The sequence below is a fragment of the Rhinolophus sinicus genome, chromosome 3 (assembly GCF_057876585.1).
Source record: "Rhinolophus sinicus isolate RSI-liver-muscle chromosome 3, RSI-T2T, whole genome shotgun sequence".
In the NCBI taxonomy this organism is placed as follows: Eukaryota; Metazoa; Chordata; class Mammalia; order Chiroptera; family Rhinolophidae; genus Rhinolophus; species Rhinolophus sinicus.
In genome coordinates, this window is record NC_142503.1 from 169,291,711 (window position 1) to 169,299,369 (window position 7,659).

The window sequence follows — 7,659 nt, forward strand, 5'->3', positions numbered from 1 at the left end:
AGGTTTTGGATGACTGATTCAATTTTCTTACTAGTCATCAGTCTATTTAGATTTTTCAATTCTTCGTGACTCAGCCTAGGAAGGCTGCATGTTTCTAAGAACTTGTCCATTTCTTCTAGGTTATTGAATTTGGTGGCATATAGTCCTTCAGGTATTCTTTGTATTTCTGTGGCATCTGTGATAATTTCCCCTCTTTCATTTCTGATTTTGTTTATTAGTGTCTTTTCTCTTTTTATCATAGTGAGTCTAGCCAAGGGTTTCTCAATTTTATTAATCTTTTCAAAGAACCAGCTCTTTGTCACATTAATTTTTTCTATTGTTTTTTGTTCTCTATTTCTTTTAGTTCTTCTCTGATTTTTATTATTTCCTTTCTTCTGCTGAACTTGGGTTTCATTTGTTCTTCTTTTTCTAGTTCTTTAAGGTGTAACGTGAGGTTATTTATCTGGGATTTTTCTTGTTTCTTGAGAAAGTCCTGTAATGATATAAATTTCCCTCTTAAAACTGCTTTTGCTGCATCCCCAAAATTTTGGTAGGATTTATTTTCATTCTCATCTGTTTCCATGTATCTTTTGATCTCTCCCCTTATTTCTTCTTTGACTCAGTTGTTCTTTAAAAGTGTGTTCTTTAGTCTCCATGTAGTTGTGTTTTTTCCTGCTTTCTTTTTGAGTTGTTAGCCAATTTCAAAGCCTTGTGATCAGAGAATATGCTTGGTATGGTTTCAATCTTCCTAAATTTGCTGAGGCTAGTTTTATGTCCCAATATATGGTCTATCCTTGAGAATGTTCCATGTACACTAGAAAAAAATGTATAGTCTGATGTTTTAGGATGAAGTGCTCTATAAATGTCAATTATGTCCATTTCAGCTAATGAGTCACTTAGGGCTGCTATTTCTTTATTTTCTGTTTGGATGATCCATCCATAGCTGTAAATGATGTATTTATGTCCCCTACTATAATTGTGTTTTGGTCAATTTCTCCCTTTAGTTCTGTTCATTGTCACTTGGTATATTTTGGTGCTCCCTGATTAGGAGCATAAATATTGATAACTGTTATGTCTTCTTGTTGTATAGTCCCCTTTATCATTATGAAATGTCCATCTTTGTCTGTTGTTACCTTTTTTATCCTGAAGTTTGTTTCATCTGATATCAGTATGGTACACCTGATTTTCTCGGGATACCATTTACTTGCAATGTCAAAATCCACCCTTTCACTTTGAGTCTATGTTTCTCCTTCTAGCTGAAATGTGTCTCTTGGGGGAGCATATAATTGGGTTTAGTTTTTTGATCCAATCTGCTACTCTGCGTTTTTATTGATGAGTTCAGTCCATTTACATTTAGAATGATTATTGATATGTGAGGATTTCCTAACTTTCTCTCTTTAGTTTTCTGGTAAGACTGTGTCTCCATTGTTTCTTTGCCTTTTTTGTTGTTGTTGTTGTCTATTATTTCTGTGTGGTGGTATTCTATGATGTTTCCCTCTGTTTCTTCTTTTATTATGTTATATATTTCAGTTCTGCATTTTTTTTTGAGTAGTTATCATTAAGTTTATGTAAAAAAAAGTTTCATACTTAGGGTACTCCATTTTCTTCTGCATGCTTACTTTCTCCATTCCCATATTCCGGATCAGGTCTTTACTCTCCCCCTTTTTATGTTTTTGTTGCCACAATTTATCCCTATTGATGCTGGTCGAATAGCCTCCTTCAGTATTTCTTGTAGTGCAGGTTGTGTGTTAGAAAATTCCCTCAGCTTCTGTATGTCTGGAAAGGTCTTTATTCCTCCTTCATATCTAAAGACTATTTTTGCTGGACATATTATTTTTGTCATATAATTTCTCTCTTTCAATAGTTTGAATATTTGATTCCACTTCCTACTGGTTTGTAGAGTTTCTGCTAAAAAATCTGCTGATAATCTAATGGGCTTTCCTGTGTAGGTTACCATCTTCTTTTCCCTGGCTGCTTTGAGGATTCTTGCTTTGTCAGTAATTTTGGATAGCTTCAATACAATGTGCCTTTGAGAAGGCCTGTTGGGGTTGAGGTAATTAGGTGTTCTATTTGCTTCTTGGATTCAAGGATCCAATTCTTTCCACAAGTTTGGGAAGTTCTTATCAACTATTTGTTTGAATATTCTCTCTGTTCCCTTCTCTCTTTCTTCTCCTTCTGGTATGCCCATTATTCTTATATTGCTCTTTCTGATGGAGTCAGAAAGTTCTTGTAGAGTTCTTTCATTTCTTTTAAGTCTGAAGTCTCTTTCTTCTTCCATTTGTGTTATTTCCAGGTTTCTATCTTCAATGTCACTGATTCTTTCCTCCATCTGGTCAACTCTACTATCTAAGCTGGTTATTTCATTCTTAATTTCTTCTATTGAGTTCTTAATCTCCAGAAATTCTATTTGGTTCTTTTTGAAAATTTCAATCTCTTTGGTAAAATGTTCATTTTGTTCTTTGATTGTATTTGAGTTCATTAAACTGCCTGTCTGTGTTTTCTTGAATCTCCGTGGTTTTTTCAGAGCTGCAATCTTGAATTCTCTGTAATTTAAGTCACATATTTCCATGTTTTTAAGTTCATTTTCTGGAGACTTTTCATTTTCTCTCTGAGATGTCTTGTTACTTTGGTAATTCATGGCAATTAATGATTTATTATTTCTCTTCCTAGACATCTATAGGAGTGGGTTCTGCAACAGGTTGATAGAAAGAGGTCTTTCTGTTATTTTCCAGTAGGTGTTGGTAGAATGTTTTATTTTCTCTCCAACTGCAGCCTTTTATTCTTTTTCACACCATAGTGTTATATATTCTCTGCACTATTCTGTCTTTTTACACAATGGGGAGATTTCCTGGAAGGCGGGCTTCTCCTCTGTGAACAGTTCACCTGGGTCATAGGGCACGGCCTCCATGGGGGCATGTAGAGAGCTTCTGAAGTTACAAAACTCTTCCTGCACCAGAATTAGAGCCTGTGTGTTTCAGCAGCTCTATTTACTGTTGCAGGGATCTGTCCAGGTAGGTGGGGACAGGGGTGGAGTGGGTCAGGAGAGGTGGCCCAGAGCAATGGCAGAGAACACCACCATAGCCAGTCCTGCTTTCACGTCTCCCTTCCCTTTGCTGGAACTAGTTGGGCTGTGAGTCCATGTATGTGGACCACAGTTCTCAGAACTGCAAATATTCTGTTCTTTTATCCGACACTGCTACTGTTCTGCTTCTAGCACTGGGCTGGTTGGGGCAGGGCGGGATCTGGGAGGGCAGGGAGGAGGCGGCTAGGCTCAGTGCCCAACACTTCAATTCTCTGCTTGGCAGAGTGAGGGCTTAAACCACCATTTTCAACCTTCTTCCCTCAGTCTTTGCTCCGAAGTCTCTGCTGTGAGCTTTGAGTTCAGCTGTGTTATATGCTGTCCCCTCTTTCTGATGGAGTCAGAAAGAGGACTCCTGTGGGACATAAGCAGAGCCCTAGCAGTCTGAGTTCTTTCCTCTCCTGTAGCTGCGGTAGTTCCGTAATGCAGTGAGCTGGGAGGACTGAGCTAGGTCTGTGTCCTGCACCCACACGGCCCCGTCTCTGCACTTCTCCCTTCCCTCCTCTTCCACTCGCGCAATTTGCCCACCTTTAGATGATTTCAATAGTGTGCCTCTTAGTCTTGCCTGTCTGCGGCACTGGGAGTCCTTTGTGGAGTTATAGTTGTTCAATTTGTTGTAAATACCAGGGGAGATTTCAAGAGACTCACCTCATGCCACCATTTTTATGATGTCCTCCATCTGTACTTTTTAATTCCATCTGTTAAATTTTTTGTTATTTAATGTATTTAACATATTAACTCATTTTTGTTTGTTTTATGATAACTTCTCTTTCAGATCAATCAGCTTTTAAGAATGCAGTATCCTTTCAAATCTCTTTGAGCATGGCAATTAGAATTATTTTTCTTTTCACAGTTATCTCTAAATATTTCTGGAGTATTTGTTTTGTTACCTCATATTGTACTTCTTTAGTTCTGTTTATTTTCCTCAAATATTTGGAGATCTTTGTTTTTCCATTTATAATTATTAGTGAAAGGTAAATGGCATGCATACATAATACAAAAATATTTTTGAACAAATAATGAATATACAGAGAAATCCTGTTTCCAGGTTGCACAATGTGTTTTCTTTCTTTCACATTTTTACTTCTTAATACGAATTAAAAATCGAACACATATTTGGGGGAAATAATAATTTAAAATTTAAATATACAAAAATAAAAGGATTATAGGGGGCCTGCTGCATTCTACACATTTTAGAATATCTGGTATAGGATAAAAACCCAGTGAGTAAAAAGATGAGAAAAAAAATAGTGCTCAAATGACCTGTGGGACTCTGTAAAATGATCTATTAAAAGGTTAATTGGAGTACCAAAAGAGAAGGTGTAAAGCAGAAAAAAAAAAAAAAAAAAAGCTGTTTGAAAAAAATGGTTGAAAATTTTCAAATCTGATTAATCCTAAGTATCCAAGAAGCTCAGTGAACTTTCAAGCAAGAAAAACATACTTTGAAAAGTATGCCAAGGGTTATTATTATCAAATTACTAACCTAGGCATAAAGAGAAAATCCATGTTAACATGTTAACAAATTTGAGCTCATTGACATATGAGACAGTCCACCTAACATCTATAGAATACATACTCTTTAGGCTTTTCAAATGCAAGCAAAAATAATTCACCAATATAGACCATTTGCTGGGTTTAAAACAAGGCTCATTATTTTTGCTTGACTTATTTATTTTATTTATTTTATTTTTTTACTTTTCGATCACCGTTGACGTACAATATTATATTAGTTTCAGGTGTACAACATAGTGATTAGACATTTATGTAACTTAGGAGGTGATTGTCTCCATACAAAGAACATTTTGAGTGTTGCCAGATGGGAAGCATGTTATGGGGATGGGTGATAAAGGGGAAGGGATTAAGTAGCACAAATTGACTGTGACAAATTAGTCATGGGGATGTAAAGTATAGCATAAGGAACATAGTTAATAATATTGTAATAACTACGTAAGGCTCATTATTTTTTAACTGTTTCATTGAGATCTGATTGGCATACAAAGCTATAGATATTTAATGTATACAACTTGATGTGTTTGGAAGACATTAATTTAAAAGAATTGATATAATACAGAATGTATTTCCTGATCATAAAAGATTTAAACCAGAAAACAATAGCAAAATATTTCTCAAAAAATCTCCTAATATTAGGACAATGTATGACAAACTTAAATAGTCTATGGATCAAACAATAAATAATAAAGTAATTAAAAAATATTTTAGTAAGCATGATGATAAAATATATCAAATCAAAATTTGTGGAATGCTACTAATGTAAGAATTCGAGGAAAATGTGTAACCTAAAATACTTACATTAGGAAAAAAAAGGGCTAAATCAGTGATTTAAAATTCCACCCTAAAATCTTTACAAAAGAAGAGAAAATTAAATCAAAAGTAATAAGAAGGAAGAAATAATAGATTAGAAAGAGATTAACAATAAAAAAAAAAAAAAAATGAAACCAAAACATGTCTTTGAAAAAGATCAGCAGACTGACCAAAAAGAAGACAGAAAGAGAAAGAGAGAAAGGAGACACATAAATGATCAATATCAGCAATATTAGGATTAAAAGACTAAATATCACTATAGATCCCATAGAACTTAAAAGAATAATAAGGACAATTTAGTTCAAATTTTTCCAATAAATTCGTCAATCTAGATGAAATTGAAAACAATCTCCAATGACACAGTTTTTAAAAAATTGACACCCGAATAGATAGAAAATATTAATAACCCATGAATATTAAAGAAATGGACTTTATAATTCAAAAACTTCCACAAGAAAACTCTAAGCTGACATGGTTTTACTGGTGAGTTTGATCAGCATTTAATAATAAATAATGTCAATCCTACATAAATTCAGCATTTGGAGGTATATGCATTACTATGGTATCAGCACTTGGAGGTGTAAGCATTATTGTGATATTGAGGTAAGCATTACTGGGATATCAAAACCAGACAAATACATTAAAAGAAAAAAGTTATAGACAAATATTTCTTGTAAATACAGACACAAAAATCCTTAACAAATTTAACAAACTGAGTCTAGCACTATATAAAAATATTAATTTATTATGGTCAAGTTGGATTTATTTCAAGAATGCAGAATTAGTTTAACATTCAAAAGATGGATCAATGTAAATCACCATATTAACAGAGTAAAGGAACTGTATTATCAACTCAATAGTTGCAAAGATAGTATTTGTCAAAACTGAAACCCATACTGTCAGAAAACTAGGAATAAAAGGGAATACTCTTTACCTGCTAAAATACAGCTATGCAAACTTTGTACTTAAGGGTGAAAGGAAAACACTCTTTACCTTGGGAATGGGGAAAGCATATGTGCTCTCATCACTCCCACACTGTATGTGAAGCTCTCAGGTGGAGTCATCAGACAACTGGTTCCGCAGCCCCCAGGACCATCCTCTTGTCCTCAGTCATGGCTTCTGGTCTGGTCGCCAGCAACCTGAATCTCAAATCTGGGGAGTGCCTCAGATTGCGTGGTGACGTGACCCCCAACGCCAAGAGCTTCTTCCTGGGAAACCTGGGCAAAGACAGCAACACGTATGCCTGCACTCCAACCCTCGTTTTGGTATACATAGAACAGCAACACCATTGTGTGTAATAGCAAGGACGGTGGGGGCTGAGCAGCGGGAATCTTCCTTCCCTTTACAGCCTGAAGTGTCACAGCCGTGTGCCTCTCCTTACACCAGGGAGACTTGATCATCAAGCTGCCAGATGGATACACATTCACGTTCTCCAATCTCCATCGTGAATCTGGAGGCCATCAACTACCTGGCGGAAGAGGATGACAAGTAGGGGGTCAAGATCAAGTAGGTGGCCTTTGAGTAAAGACAGACAACCCATAGCCCCCAATAAAGACAGATGCCTCTGTTCCCCCTGAAAAAGCAAACAAAAGCATATTGTACGTGAAACTTGCCAAATTAAAGTCAAGAAAAACCCACAGATAGCAAAAAGTAAGTAAAACAGTCTTTATTTGCACACATGATTGTCTGTATAAAAAATCCTAAGGGATCTACAAAAATGCTATTAGAACTAATTTAATTTAGCAAGTTTTCAGGATACAAGGTCAACATACAAAAAATCAAGGTTTAGAGGTGTTTTGTTTTTTGTATATACTAGCAGTGAACAATTAGAAAAGGAAACTAAAACAAACAAACAACCAAAAAAACTTTGAAATCCATGTGTCTGACAAAGGACCTTTATCTACAATATATAGAGAACTTGTATAACTCATTACTGAGGCAAATTGCTAAATAAAAAAAATGGGTAGCAGGAGAACTTCTAGTTTCCAAGCTGACATGTGAAGACCTTAGAAGTCATCATTCCCATTTCACACACACACACACACACACACACACACACACACACACACACACACACACACACAAGGCTAAACAAACTAAAGATAAACAACTCTTCTTACATCCGTCACAGAATTGAGGTCACAGGACAAACTGCTACTCAGAAATTTGGAGAGAGACATGTAGACATAGCGAATCACAGAATGCAGAGAGCAAAAGCCTGCAGCTGGAGCCGTTATCAATGGGAACACTTTAAACTGTAACTGCTGAATTGTTGGAGG

At 35.7% G+C, this 7,659-nt stretch overlaps 1 pseudogene; it reads left to right on the plus strand.

Annotated features, from left to right (window-relative positions):
* The first annotated feature begins 6,154 nt into the window (after positions 1–6,154).
* Positions 6,155–6,905, plus strand: LOC109448234 (galectin-1 pseudogene; annotated as a pseudogene).
* The last annotated feature ends 754 nt before the right edge of the window (positions 6,906–7,659 follow it).